This window comes from Amblyomma americanum, chromosome 8, assembly GCF_052857255.1.
Source record: "Amblyomma americanum isolate KBUSLIRL-KWMA chromosome 8, ASM5285725v1, whole genome shotgun sequence".
NCBI lineage: Eukaryota > Metazoa > Arthropoda > Arachnida > Ixodida > Ixodidae > Amblyomma > Amblyomma americanum.
In genome coordinates, this window is record NC_135504.1 from 138,975,890 (window position 1) to 138,991,958 (window position 16,069).

General features: G+C 47.9%; 1 long non-coding RNA gene across 1 annotated transcript; it reads right to left on the reverse strand.

The window, feature by feature from the left end:
• Positions 1 to 438: 438 nt before the first annotated feature.
• Positions 439 to 1,237, reverse strand: LOC144100708 (uncharacterized). Its single transcript, XR_013307812.1, has 3 exons — positions 1,130 to 1,237; positions 755 to 928; positions 439 to 606 (listed from the first exon to the last, which is right to left on the reverse strand). It is a non-coding gene; the product is annotated as an uncharacterized LOC144100708 (long non-coding RNA).
• Positions 1,238 to 16,069: the final 14,832 nt, after the last annotated feature.

Consider the following 16,069-nt stretch of genomic DNA (forward strand, 5'->3'; position numbering starts at 1 on the left):
GAAAGCCACATAGCCTGCCAAATAGTACAAGGCTGTTTCTTCTGGTGATGGAACACTGCATCTTTTGTCGTTGGAAGCATTGGAGAGGTCCCTGAAAGGTATCGTCATCAGCTCCTGCCAGACCTGTTCTTTCATAGCCTTTTTCTGGATAAGGGCGTCGCGACGCTTTTCTCCGAGGCTCTTGAAGGCACTAAGTAATACACGATCAGTTCCCATCTCACAGTTCCCTTTCACAGCTACTTCAACAGGTGTGTAAAGAGAAAGCAGCCTAAATAATTGGCTAAACTTGGTCACTGTAGGGTGGTGGTGGTCTTCGTCACCTCCAAATGACCTCACTAGGCCAAAGAATCTCTGGAATAAAAAAAAAACATTATATATGAGCATTTCAAGGCTTATTCAACGTGCCAGTCTAATTACCTCAAGCGGGTCTTGGTTTAACTTCGCTGTGAGAATATAGCTGACGCCCTTGTTGTGTAAGAAGTCTATAATGGATAGCACTGACATCAATGTCACCCGCAGGGACTCAACGGTTTGATTTGATGCAATGAGTTTGATATTTCCTCTTGCTTCCGTCCGGTTCATCATGTCGAGGAATTCCTCCAAAAACTGAAAAAAAATGTGTGTAGATGAAAAAAAATATATATTAAACTGCAACAGAAATGGTGCATTATACTATAAAAATTATTTTTTTTTCTTCTCACATTAAGAGATTTCTGATTGATTCTTTTAAACTGAGTACACAGAAACTGATTACCTTAATTTTAGGAGAGCCTTTTCTTATTCCAGCTTGAGGAATCTTGGCATTCAGGATGTCAAAAAGATCATTTAGCAGCAAAGTAACTTTTTCAGTCTCTGCGCTGTCGGCAAAGCCAGGTACTTTTAGCTGCCGGTAGACCTTTAACCCCGTCGCCACACTGCGGCTGAAAAGCTGAAAAACAGTTTCCTGATTTTACTACAGCTACAAGTCAGCAAGCTTCAGAATATAGAAGCTTAACATATTGTTTCCCAATCAATAAACGTTGCCCACACTGGAAATATGAACTGTCTGTGGTAGGAGCGTGCATACGCAGTTTTTAATCTGGAAAGAGTAATAACATGTTGGCAGGGAAAGGCATCTGAAATATCGTACTTGTGTTGCCAGGCGAACATTCATGGTCTGAAGCCTCTGCGGCTTGACGTGATACTCTGTCAGTTTTGGCACCACTTTAATCTCAGCCTTTTTTTCCTCCTCATAAAGCCCCTCGTAGTGATGGTAGTTCACTCGATGGTCCCCGATCTGCAATAAAATTGCCACGTTTGAAGGGAATAAAAGCAAGGCACACATGCTCATTCAAAAGAAACAATTCTCCACATAATAAGAAGGCGTGGTTATAATAACTTACCTCTCCATACTTGTGCTTCATCAAATGATTTCGAACACACTTGATTATGTGCGGCATGTCGCATATGAAATGCAAAAATGCACCGTCAGGGAGGCATGGGTGTTCCACCCTGCATTGGGCCTCGCCAAGCTTTCCGCTGACCCCAAGGTGCTTCCACATTGACTTATTGTTTCCAGCACCATCACTGATTACAGCGAAGACTTGGGCACCATGCTGGTGAAGCTGCAGAACAGAGTTTACTACTATTTTTGCCAGCAATCAGCCTGGTGCTGCTCCCTTTGTGGCATAGCTTGCAATGGGCTGAACCCACGAATCGAACATGGGATTGAACATTATAACTAAAGCATGGTCTGCTAGTTGTTCAGAATTCGCTTTGGCAACATCGCCATAGTCGACAAATCCATAAAATTTACAAGATGTTCTGTTAAATTCCGTTGTTTCCCGCAACTTCACCTCATCAATTATTATACAGCCATAGGTTTGATGTTCTGGCTTTCCTGTCATTTGAAGCTGAATGCTTTCGAGGGCAAATTTGTTTAAACCGTACTCACACGGCAGACCCCTCAGCAGCTGCAGGAGGCGACATGTACTTGGAAGGGAAGAACTTTCATACTAGAAAGGGCCTTGTAGCCCTTCGGGCTTGTTAGCCGCAAAAGTAAGCAGACCATAAGCCAGTCGGCTGTGTATCTATGACCACGGGGCGATTTTGCTGCCTGCTGCATTACAGCTCCTCGGAGGGCCATTTTTTGTATCTCAGGCAAATCTTGGGTGATTTCATCCAGAGTTCTTGTCAACGCATTCTTCAGCTTCTCACTGAGCCGCTTCACTTCTTGCTTTTTTCGTTCTCGTGCTGCAGTGGCACGGATTAGCCGCTTTCTCAGCACACTTGCTGCCACAGGCACCTTTTTCTTCGGTCGTGTCGATGTTGCCCTCCGCTTCAAACATTTTGCCAAGCTGGTGCACATAGCACACACTTCTTTGTCCGCACTTGTCAAAACAGTGCAGTCTTTATGGTAGAGCGTGCTTCTAGCATTTTGGGCCACGCTCCTGCAGCTGGCGACATCGAAGTCAGAGCAACCACGGCAAAATTGCTTTGTGTGCACAATCTGCAAAATTGCCTCTATATCTATCAAAGAAAAAACCTGAATGTCCGCATCCCACTTGTACAACAACCTTCCATTTGCTTGGACAACGTAGGTCAGGTCCTCACGAAATACGACACTTTTCAGGATGGTATAAACGCCTTCCTTCATCCCGGCGTCATAAAAGACAACCTCTTTGTATTTTCCCGCCTCCTCCTCAAGGGCCGCCATTCTCCAGTTTCTCGGAAGCTGTATCGACGAGCTCTTTTCCACAATCTGTGCGAAATCAATGCCTTGCACGGGATCAGACAATGCTTCAGGAATTTCTAGGTGGGACTCCGCAAATGTGGCATTAGCAGGGGCCGCATTGATAGGTACGCTGGGTCTTTTTTTTTTTTTGGCGACCGCCGTCTCTTGCGATTTCTCGATAAATAGCTCGGAACATTCGGGAATTGGCACGGAACTGCATCAGGCTTCCGTGCCCAACACCCCATCTCGACAATCTGACCGTCAATGACATGCTTGTAAGTCTTCACAATGCCACAAAATGTACGTCACACACCTTGCAAGTCTTGCTGAGCACTTTGTCTGCACGCGGAATAGCTCGATTCCGAGAAGCTCCGGATCGGATGGCGGGGCAAAAAAGTGCCGTTTCTCCGGGTTGCTCTTGTACAGCCGGGCACGAAGCAAGTTGGCATCGTCGCGCTCGAAAGCTGCTTCACGGCCAGCAGCGTTTGTTGTTCTGAGTGCACGATGGGTACCACGTGTTCGCAGAGCGCACAGGAACACAAATGAACAAAAAAAAGGCAACGACAAACGCGTGCACGGGCTAAGAATTAACGGCGGGAAAGGGGCCGCGCGCGCGCCGGCGACCGCGCAAACCTCGACTGTAGCGCCCTCTCACCGCCCGGGTACAAGCAGCGCCCGCTTTCAGCGGAGGAGTTTGGGAACTAAAAAAAGTATCTATAAACGTTGGTTGCAGCCCTCACTGCTCCACCTGTGCTGGCCCATTTCCACCATTCTGTGCCTACGGAACTTCGCACCGACGCCAGTGGCCATGGTATTGGGGCCATCCTTGCTCAGCGCCAGCACGACCACTATCGTGTCATTGCTTACGACAGCCGCCTGCTATCTCCCTCGGAACGTAACTATTCCATCACTGAGCGGGAGTGCCTTGCACTTGTTTGGGCGTTAACAAAATTCCGCCCTTATTTGTTTGGGCGGCCCTTCTGCGTCGTTACGGACCACCATGCCTTGTGTAGGCTCTCCTCTCTTAAATACCCCACAGGCCGACTGGGTCGCTGGGCCTTGGGCTTGCAGGAATACACATTTATTGTTGTTTACAAGTCCGGCCAGCTCCACCAAGACGCTGACTGTTTGTCCCGCCATCCTGTCGATCCTCCTGATTCCCACAATCATGATACCGACGATTGTGTTTTGTCCATCTCGGACTTTCTACACATCGACGATGAGCAGCGCCGTGATCCATCTCTGCGCCCTATAATCGACCGCCTCCGAAGCGGCACTTCCGATCCTGACCTGAGCCTGTTCGTGCTGCAGCACGATATTTTCTACCGTCGAAATATGCACCCTGATGGGGCCGACCTCTTGCTCGTCGTCCCGACGCATCTCCGCCCCACAGTCCTTGCCCAGCTTCATGACGCACCTACTGCAGGGCACCTCGGCGTGTCCCGAACGTACGACAGCGTGCTCCGGCGGTTCTTCTGGCCTGGCCTTTACCGCTCTGTCCGCGGTTACTTTGCTGCCTGCGATCAATGTCAGCGCCGGAAAACGCCCCCGCTCCCGCCTAGTGGCCCGCTTCAGCCCATCTACACTCCTACTGAGCCATTTTTCCGTGTTGGTCTCGATCTGCTCGGGCCTTTTCCCACATCGACTTCCGGGAACGAGTGGAATGCCGTTGCTACCGATTATTCTACCCGATACGCTATCACACTTAAATGGTTTTTAGGCGCAAAAACGGACAAGACACATAGGGTAGGTGACAGGACGTCTATGCGCTGTCTTCCATTCATTAGTTCTCGTATGGTTTATAATTCTTGTCAATAACTCTTAGTAAAGAACTGTTGTAGACGGTGTGTACCACATCCATCATTCATGTGCTTCTTATATCACCGCACAATTAGCTGCCAATCAAAACATTTTGCTTTTTCACAAGTCCGCCTAAGTTTCAAATGACCTCTTTCTCGACGCCCTGCTTACACAAGAAGGTCTAGATGTCGCTCTCGCATCTCCATTTATTTTTTCTTGAATCTTCTAATGCTAAACGGCACTGCCGCTGTTCTTCAAGGAAACCTTGAAGAACAGACAGGTGACTTGTCTGGCGCCTCGGGGTAGCTGGCCGCTTGTTTTCATTCGCTCGCTGCTCTGTGGTCGGCGAAGCATCGGCGGCTGCTGATGGTGGAGTCTGTGGCGCTGGCGTCGCGACGTCGTCAGCACCTTGCACGGTGTCCTGGCATGTTCGTCTTGTAAGTCTCTGGCACTGACCATGACGTTTAAGATCTGAAAGACAACAAATTGGTGCCAGGCCAGAGCAAAACGCATAGGCCATGTTCAGGTAAACTAGGGGCTGCTTCATAAATAGCAGGTCATGAACAGCACCTTACTCGTATCCCTCAAGAAGAAAGCATACAACTGTCACATCTTAAACTCACCGACGAGGCCGAAGCTTGGAGGCTAACGAAAAGGCTTGAAATTAAGTTCAGGACAGCTCTGTAAGCTATGTAAAGGTAAATGATAGATGTAACGCAAAGAGACAGGAAGAGAGTAGAATGGTTCCAAGAAAAAACTCAATGCTATCCTAGTTGAAATGAAGAAAAAATGAGGAGCAAGCCATGTGATATGAATGCATGACATTCCCTGTCCATGCACGTGATGAGCCCTTACGGCAAGAATGCCTTCCAAAAGACTGCAATCGTAGCAAGGGGCAGCAGAAAGTGAATAGAAAGTTTGCAGAGGTAAGGTAGCCGCAGCTGTGCGAGTAGAGGACACGATCAATTGGAGATCGGAGAGGAATTTGTCCTGTAGCGGACGCATTTAGGATGATGATTAATGAACACTTGCCTGGCCCCAATAAGTAAACAAAGCAACGCTTGCAAATTGAATTTTGCCAATGACACCACCAAACCCCCCTTTACTGCTGTCAGAGATGTGGAAAGAACAAACCTCCTCGGGAGAAGCATCTTCAGTCCACAAGGATTCCTCCCTCACGGTGCTGCCATTCATTGGCAGTGAACCAAGAAATCTGTGTAAATCACAGCAGAATGTCCAAGTTACTGCGGCGGAACCGGTAGTTTTTTTTTCGACTGAGAAACCTGCAAACTATGCACATTAACTGGACGTGACGCACAGATTTCATGCAATGCTACACATTGTCTTTCTATAATATGGACACACTGCCACATAATAGGCGCCACATAGGTGTTGGTGAACTAACGTGACGAGTTGGTAGGTACCGGTCATTAAAGAACGCAGTCAGGACGACAGAGGAAGACAACTCAGCACTTGTATTGTCGTCTTTCTTCGTTGTCTTCAGTGTGCTGTTCAATAATGATGTCAGTAGAACCGAAATACTGGAAAAAAATTTTGTTCTATCCGCTGTTTCCGAAAGGCAGCTTTGGAAGTTACGTTGATTAAATTTTAAACCTTGCTATCCTGCCTTAATACATGCCATTGTCACCAAGGAAAAAGAAGCTTGTGTCCGATCGCCAGCCAGTTTACGATGTACTGAAAATTGCACCTCAAGCGATACATTGAACTTACAGCTTGCAATAAGGAATTTATTTTCATTTAGGAAGAATGTCCTTCAGCAGTTTGACACCTTGTGCATACAAAATGTGGTGCCGCCTCGTTATTTTGCAAGATTTTTTAAAACTCTTCGTTAACATCAACCACTTTAACCCCATGAAAAAGCTCGGTACCATGTGTGACATAAATTGCAGCCGTACTGTTCAGCTACTAATTATCTATTGCCTGTTGTTTAAATGTTCTTTATGACAATCATTAAAAACAAATTTGTTGGGACGCACTACCGAATTGTTCTGCTGACGGCTAACGGGCATTTGAAATAAAAACACGCTAATATGGTGGCAGAATTTCATAGACAGTTCATTATACGCTGTTTCGTGCTAAAATTAATATACGAGCGCTCTGTAGCTATTGTGCCAATATCGCAACTACTTGTGCAGCCACGCCGACAGCCACGTGCTGTCCGGAGAAGCCACACACGACTTAATTTCAGTGGCCTCGCACAGTTGTGATCACGCATTCCTTTCGTACGCGCAAAGCCGCAAAAACTGCATACAGTACAAAAAAAAAACACCTGGATGCTGTGCCCACGCATGTCACCGCAGCACAGTGGTGAGAAACCTCCAAGAGAGCTCGTGCGGACCGCTGCAAGCAAACGAATGAAAAATCAGGAGCTAGTACTGGTTTCCACAGCCCACGCTCGCACCTTACCGAAGCTGCATTGATTTAGAGCGATGAAAGCCATAGCATCAAGACCCCAAGAATATTTTACTTCGCTCCAAAGCACACCACTCCGGCGCTCTAATGTAGGCAAGCCTGCATACCTCTGCACAACCTGTTGAAATATAGGGGGGGGGGGGAGGGGGGGGGGAGCGTTCCCGTTCGCTAACCAAGGAGGGGTTCGTGCTTGAGAGAACCAAGGAAAGTGACGACATAGCGTTAACAGAGCGCGACAGCCAGCCACAAAACATCAACGAGGCATTCCTCATGAACAGAAGGCTACGTAAGGACTTCCGACTTACCGGCTGGGGCAGGGGCGCGACTGCGGAGGTATCGGTGGCTAACATTTGTATGCGCCGACAATGGCTGCCGGGTTTTCCCGTGAACGCCGCATTCTTGGGGCAAAGCGATCCCCGAGCATTTGATGGGTGGTGACCAGAGCGCGCGTTTGCAGCACTCGCTTCGCTGCCTGGAACCAGAAGTCCAGCGGCAAGGCACAACGGATCCCCGTGCGACTGCCGAGGAAGGTGAGGGGAGCGTGCGGCTGCAACCGCTCGTGAGGCTGGCCGGATCACGAAGAGACTCTCAACGGCTCCGCAGAAATCCGCGTAACATACGAGGTGGCGCTCCCATCGCTGCTTTCGTTTCCCTTATGAGGGAGACTCATCCTCGCCCATCCGGTGCTGTCCTGACGCACCATGGTGAAGATGGGCCGCGTCGAAATGGATGGGGGAACAGGTTCTCCACATTTCTCGCTCCTTAAATGTTGGCCTACGGTTTAACTCATCCATTTATGCCGACGACGAAGTGTCCACGAGCGCTGCGGTGACGACTGCAAGCCAGCTCGTACAGGCGGGGTGCCGGGGTCATCCGATGAGCAGCAAGGTCACCGGGCACCCGTCTTTGCCCGCGGCAGGCATCTAAAATTAGCATGCCGGCAGGGTGTTGTTCGCGCTGACGCGCCTTTGTTGGAAGCTAGGGGGGCTTCCCCCCCCCCCCCCCTCTCGTAGCCGCTGCAAACTGCTCGCCGGATACTCCACAGCTTATGATGACTCACGGCCGCAGGCAGGGACCCATACAGTGGACAGCAGGCCGGGCCGGCTTCACTTGAACTCTGCATATCGCTCCTATGATCCCCAAAAGTTTGAATCATAGGCAATCAAGACAGCGCTAACAGACCATTTGGTAAAATGCGGATCAATGCGAGTGCCAAACAATTGTATCCGGCACCGTCCAAACGCTCGGTTTATTTGAACGTAGCTGGCTCTCTTCGGTCGAAGCACATTCGCGGTTCGCTTTCAGGCATGGTGATGTCAAGCTCACTTGAACTGCATTAACGTCTCTGGTCCTGCGAAATTATCGTTTCGCTTCGCAGCCGAAAAAAATACCAAGTTCGTTTGAACAAAGTCAGCTTTTTGTATTTTAGCGAGACTTCTCCTCTCTAGCGAGGTTAACATAAAACAAGCAAACCCGTTTGCGCGTGCTTGTGCCACGGTACGACTATGTCCACCCAACAGCGACAGGCAGCTCCCTAAGTGCATTAGGCCTACTCGCTCAGACACTTGCCGGTGCCAACAAAGGGTCAAGGACAGCAGATAGAACACAATGCCACGAGAAGATACGTTTCTGCCAAGGTTACCCTAACTCGCTCGCTGCCAAACAAGCAACTTCTGAGCGAACGACGCGCACCGCTTCCCACAGTGTCGGAGCGCCCCGGTGCTTTTACTGCAGTCACGGCTGCAATGCAAATCAGCTGATTACGGCACCCAGCTCCCAGAGCCAAAGAGACAGAACAGAGAATATTTACGCGTATGTACAAGAAAAATCGGGCCACCCTTCAGGCTTCCGCATTCACTCGCTTCTGGCTTGCTGTTCACCGTGGACGTCTCGGTCTCGCTCTCCATGTGCGGACCTCGTAAGTTCACCTTCAGAAGGTGTACTGATGAAGTGCTCATCAAAAGCGTAGCATGCACGCCAATTCTCTCATGGTGCTATTACGCTCATCTCGCTGTCAAGAAAGCATCTTTGCCTTGCTAGGAACTCCCAATTCGGGTCAGGCCTAACGCTGGTCAAGTCCGGGCGGGCATTCCACAAACCGAAATGACTGTCATCCCTCGTCCCAAGAGCTTGCCCCACGTTGGCCGCCATTGTGGAAATATGGGAGAACCAGCCTTCCCCCCCCCCCCCCCCCCGCACTCCCACTCCGCGGATGCAGCGTTTCCGCTCGCTAACCGCGGAGGGGTTCGTGCTCGAGGGAACAAAGAGAGGGGACGACAAAGCGTGAACTCTCATATGCTATTTATTACACTTGCAATTAACACACAGCGGGTCAGCTAGCTACAAAATATTAACGACGCATTCCTCGGCAATAGAAAGCTACGTAAGAGGAGGAGGAGGAGGAAACAACCTTGTTTAGTCGCCTGCAAAACGACACCGTGACTAAATGGCGCCGCGACGCGGGCCCTGATGTCTTCTCAGCGGGTGGTCTCTACTCAACTCCAGCGCGTGTTCCCCCCGCGGTCGGTCGCCCTGAGGGGCAACGTGGACGGCCCAGGTTTGGATTTCGTGGCCATAGCATTGCACCGCAGCCGCGAGTCTGGGCGGAATCGTTGTACTTGTCGAAGCTTCGTCGGGGAACTTGGTGCAATCCCATAGGATGTGCGTCAGGGTGGCCCTCTCCCGCTGGCGTACGCGGCACACATCACTCACATATACCTTCGGGTGCAGATGATTCATTAACACTGAGGTGGGTTACCAGTTTGTAATTGTCTGAACAGCATCGCCTCCGCTCGGCTCAGCCCCGGGTGCGGTGGTGGGAAAGCCATACCCGAGCATTTGCTGGGGAAGGTGACCAGAGCACGCGTTTGCTGCACTCGCGTCGCTGCCTGGAACCAGAAGTCCAGCGGCAAGGCACGACGGATCTCCGTGCGCCTGCAGCGGAATGTGACGAGAGCGTGCGGCTGCAACGCTCGTGACGCTGGCCGGATCCCGAAGAGAATCTCATCGGCTCCGCGGAAATCTGCGTAACATACGAGGTGGCGCTCCCGTCGCTGTTTTCGCTTCCCCTATGAGAGAGACTTTCCTCCTCGCCCAGCCGGTGCTCTCCTGACGCACGATGGTGAAGACGGGCTGCGTCGAAATGGAGGGGTGAAACAGGTTCTCCACAAACCACAAGCGCTTGACATTGCGTGCCTCAATATCTTATCCATGCTTAAGCTCAAACGAGCTCATATCGTGAACGCAAAACTCACCTGTACTTATTGCCGAGGTTTTCTATCTTTTTCCTCACTTCTTTAACCGCCTTCACGACGCCAGCGTCTTGCAATTTTTCCTTCATGGCATGCAGAATAGTCTTTAGCATTCCGCTTTGCTCGGCGGAGATCAACAATATGGTCCTCTCATATACGAAATAAAGTGAGGGTGTCGGAATCCGACTAGGAAGCCCTGCCCTTTTCCTCAGCGGCGCAGCTGAATTCGGTGGAGCTTCCTGCTGCCATCCTCGCAGTTGTGGACCGAAATGGCGACAAACAACAAAACCAACAAAACTTGGCCGCGCCAGCACTGAAAACGGGAGTAGTTCAGGTGCGCGCATTTTTTCAGTTTCTGATACTCAAAACAAGTTCTCCCTAAAGAAACACGATCAATAAATTAAGATGGAGATTTTAAGACCTTTTAATACTGAAAAGATTTTTCTTTTTACGTCAGAGCTGCAGAGACGACACACTCGCGTTGCCGGACCAAGTGTAGTGAGTTCGCCGAACTCACTATGGGGAAAGCGCATTCTGCAGCGAGTGTCAGCAAACCTCATCGTGTGACACTGCGCGAATGACGCTTTCGACGAATGTCACTTTCTAATGGCCTGCTCGCTTGATGTGAAAGATCTGTACTACTCATTACCGCATGACGAGCTGCTTTCGTGCATTGAAAGTTTCATTGACCGGCGAGGTGTCGCGGCGTTCCAAAAAGAGACAGGCCTGTCTGTGAGGAGTTTTTTAGCCCTATTACGAATGTATCTAACATCTACCTTTGCCACCTGGAAAGATGAAATCAACCTGCAAAAACAAGGGCTATGCATTGCATCATGTAATGCACCTGTGCTAAGAGATCTTCTTTTAGCACAAAAAGACAGGAAGCCTATAAGTCAATTAAGAAGATCAAAGGTTGTGCAGTGCTTCCGCTCCTTAGATGATTACTTGAACTGAATGACTCCAACGTTAATGGCTTCAAAGGAATTATGCGTCAGGTCCAAATTATTTTTGAAGAGTGCCTTCATCCGCTCAAATTATCCTGTGAATTGCCTGAAGATAACGTGATCAGGTTCCTGGACCTCGAGCTGTCTTTTGTGTCTGTAGTCATATATTCTGGACGTGTGAACCACGTAACAGTAAACCATTGCTTCCATTTTAATCATCAGATTCTAAACTATTAAAGCGAGCCGCAGCCAAGTCCTATTATATTAATTACGAAATCATGCTTGGATTTCATGAAAGGTAGCTTCCGTTATCAGGCCCACCGATTAGTGAAGACCCGTTATCCCAAACAGCTGCTCGTCGCAATAGGGGAATCAATTCTTTCAGGCTTAAAGTTACCCAAAGCGAACAAGAATGAGGCACCATCCGAAACCGTCCAGAAAAAACTAACAGGGGTTCCATGCATCCACAGCCTCTCACGCAAATTGAAACAGATAGGGAATTGAGTAAATTTTAAAGTTGTCTTTGCAGCCCCTTACAAGGTGGCGAAGATTTGCAAGAAGGTCATTAATGCTCCGTACGTTGCCAACCATGCTCCATACGAGACCGAAATCAATTTATATCTTAATTGTCTGGAAGGTATCTTTTTTTTTAATCAGTCCCGCTATCGTGCGGTCACCAACGTGTTGGGCAAACGCAACGATGCCTCAATGGCCGCCTCAAGGAGCATCACAACAATACATACGAAACGGTGAAAGGGCACCTTAGCATTCACTGTAGGGACTCTAAAGATTGCAAGCCGCACATCGCCCAAAACGAGAGTGATAAGTGCACACATCGCAATCAACTTACCCGAAAATTTTCACAAGCCGCAGAAATCGCGAGGAATGAGGACTTATGTGGCAGTAGTGCTTCGTTGGCATTAGCAGCGAGGGAAATAATGACGCCGCTCTTTACACGTTCAACAGTTGTTAGCATATATCTGTTCAAGGGATTGTCGCCTTGTTTTGTTGTTGCAGTGTTGTAGGCCTTACCGAAAAACAGTAACTAAATAAGCTACTCGTTACGCTAAGAAAAAAGGAACGCGTTACCGCCCTACGTTACCTACAAAAAAAGTAACGAGTTACCGTTACCGTTACCAAAAAAAGTACCGCGCGTTAATTTACCCCTTACTTCATGACCATAAGTTTTAATTAGCGCGTCTTCGCCTTATGAACTCACGATAACAATTCTATAAAGCTCATATTTCTTATATAACTTCTAGACCAAACAACCATTTTACACGAAATCCTGATTTAACGAGATTACTTTGCACAAATGTGCACGAGCTTAGCAATGTTATAGTGGCCTAAAGCTGCCTCTAGAGTTGCATGTGGTGGGTTCAAACTCTGTGGCACATGGTGAAGCCATTTTCTGAATGTGACATTAAACACGATATGACACTTCACCATCAATTCTAACTTCACAAAGAAAACAACGCTGAACTGTCAACAAATTTACAGTACTTCTGAAAAATATGATCTTCCAGAATGCTCCGCACGCTTCCACTCTGTAGAGAGTTGTGTTTGTGAGTCGTTCGGGAAGGGGGGTAGGCGAAGGCAAGTGTTTGCGTGTTCGTGCACGTGTTTCGTGCTTTATGGCTATTCTGTGTCTTTTGTTTTAGTTGGATGCGTCGTCAAGGGCAGGTGTTTTCTGGCATGCATGCGAGCCGCAAAAAAATTCATCGAGAGCATCTAGTTTCTTTTTATTTGCAACATCACTTTAGGCGCTCTGCGCTTTCTTTTCCAAAAAAAAAGGTGGGCGGAATGGGGGCAACTGGAACAAAAAGTAACTAGTAACATGACACGTCACGTTACCGAAGAATGTTACCGTTACAGTTCCCAAATGGTAACGAGTACGTTACTAAGTTACCGAAAAACCGGTAACCGGTAACACAGTTACATGTAACACGTTACTGCCAACACTGGTTGGTTGTGGCCGGTGTATATATTTTCACGGGCCAAACAAGAAACGTTAAGTTGAAAGTCGAAGCTCTTCTTTGTGTTCCTCGTACGTGCCCGTATTTTTCGCACAGTTTACAACCATTGTTGGCTTCCATCATATATGTCATAACGAGCCCCTCTTTTCCCTTCGGTTGTCAGCTCAATAGCTTAACGAGGGTCTCGGTTCTAGCAGTCTTGATTCCATAGGTAGCATAAGAGGGTTCTCGCACAGCTTCCGCCCTCACCGTTTGACCACGTTCCAACGTGGCACTAGCGGTAATACAGGACGTATTACGTGCGCCGCTATGGACGAAGGTGGCGCTGGTGAACAATCGAGGTTACGTTACACAACACATAATACCCGAAAGCAGAAGATTGGACAGCCGTCGTAGCAGCGCAGTTGTTAAAACAAAGAGTTTTTCTTCCGCTTTCCAGTTAATAATCTTTAAAATAATTACCCTGTTAATCTCCCATCGATGAACAGGACAAATTGAAAAAACATGCCCTAGGCTCTTTAATTTCGATGACTCCTAGCTTCCGTCATGTACAGCTTCATCATGTGTTTTATAACAGTTGCCTTATTTTATTCATGTTTTTTTTTACTTTTATCAGTTCACTTGGATTTGTAGCGGCAGCTACAATACGCTAGCATTTCGAGCCTTCAGCATGGCGGCGCCGTGGTCATTGGCAGCGCCGTGGCCACCGTGGTGGCGCCGTTGGTTACGTGGGTTGGTCACGTGGTGTGTAGCAGCTGCTGCTGCCGGCGGCGCGGCGCGCAACATTTGCAACAGCTGTGCGCATGCGCCGTGTCAAGTGGGACGAGGATGAAGAAGGAACGCCCAGCGAAACGGAGCGGCGAAAGATAGACTTTGCAATTCGACTGAGCGAGTTCCACTCGGCCAGCTGTAGTTATCGCGTATCTCCAGGTACAACCAGAACTAAAAGCCATTTTTACAGCATTGTACCTTTTATCTTTTTAGCTTTTCGCGGTGTTGCTCGTTGGCCTTTTACCTATTTTATCGTTTTTCGCTCTTAAGATCACGGTCTATATTTGTATAACGGTGAGTTTTTTTTTTTTGCCATGCTCCATGTGGGCCGTCCATCTTAGCAACATTTTGTTTTTGCCTTTTGATAGCAAGAAGAAAATGAGCACCTTTGCAGATTTTGCTGGCTAGTGCCTCTCCTTTTTGTTTTTGCGCAATTTTTTTTCCCTACTTGTCACGCCGTTTTCTGTTTTTGGACGAAATTATTCTGGAACCCTCCACTAGGGAACCTCTCTCTTCCTCTCTTCTCTTAGTCCCTCCTTTGCGCCTTCCCTTATGGGGCGGTTCAAGTGTCCGCCGAGATGAGACAGATACTGTTTCATTTGCTTTTGTTAAAAACCAATTTTCATCTTCATCTCCTTAGCCGTTTTCAAATCATAATGGTTCTTTCCCAGTTTCTACGTCAATGGTCTGGAGTTGGAACTGTATAAATATGTTGTCCCCCTTTCTTCTGAAATAAGCCTTGTTACAGTTCAGCGCTTCCGTCCACGCCGTTCTTGTATTTGTCTGTTGTCTTTTTGCCCTTGTTCATCAAAGATCACGGAACAACAACTAGCCCAAGAGCAAGCCTGTAGCTTGTTTCTAGCAACAAAAAGTCATTGACGGGATAGCGTTGAAACCCCGAAACGCGGTAAATCCGGCGTCGGCGTTGTGGGCGAGAAATCGCCAGCACTGCTCTGGCAGGTGGTCCTCATAGAACAGCCTAGGAGGCAGGTGGGCCTCCTAGGTGGCGTGACATTGCGGCGTCATCACAACCTGTCCAGCGGATAGTGATCAAACTTCCCACCGTCGCAGGTGGCACATAAATTATTGATTGGTCGCACAGGAAGAGCAACCCGGGCCGCACAAGGCCCACCGCTGGGAGAACCTGGCATCGCAGGGCAGAGACGCGTCACTCACACGCTGCACCACTAAGTCAGGAGCGGTATGAGGACTCCCGGGGATCTATGAATGTCAAGTTGAGAATGGCCAGTTCTCCGTATATGGGAAATAACCCGTTACGCTACCGCGCCATATCCTCCAGGCGGAGCTCGAGTGTTCGTCCAATATTTTCTATGGACAGTATGTGGAATATGAATACACAGAAGGAAGTATCTATAGGAAGGCAATAGAGAAGTCTATTGAAAGTCTAAAGACCATCTTTATATGAGCCCGTATAAAATGATCTATAGACCGTCTATACGCTTCTAATAGATTATATTGCCTATATTTTGTTTCTCATAGACAAAATTCGACTAAAATTGTACATTTATAAATGTATAGATTATCTACAAACTGTCTGTAGCATTTGTCTGCAGAAAGTCCATACACTTTATAAACAAACGTCTATGTACCGTCTATAGAATGTCTAAAGAAATAAATTAAGTGTGTCAGTGGCGACAGAGTCGATCTTTTCCCTTTGTTCGCCAAAATTGGCTCAACTGCATTGCCACGGCAGGCAGCGTTACTGGCTCCAAGCGTTTGGAAGCACACATACAAAGAAATTTTGGACAAGCACATTTTTTAATGGGAAACATTTTAAAACGCACATTTTTCATATATTGTAAGATTTCAGTATAACAATCAACATGCCTGGCGATCTTTCCTCGACAGGCTTTCATTTTCTTGATATTAACGTTTTAGCTATCGTCAGAAACGTTCCATATTGGTTTTCTGTGGCAATCTTAACTACTTGACTTGAGCGATGGACAAATTTTAATAGAAAGATTTTGCTACGCATCGGAAGAATGAACGACTACCTTCAATATTTTTATAACAGCCCCTTACAATATAGCAGCATTTCGAAATTGATGTTCAAGACTTCCGGAATTCAGAAGAACGGTTGAAAGATGAGCAATGCGACTATATATATTGCACGTAGGGCCCGAGGTTACCAGTTAGAACACACTCCGAACAGCTATAACG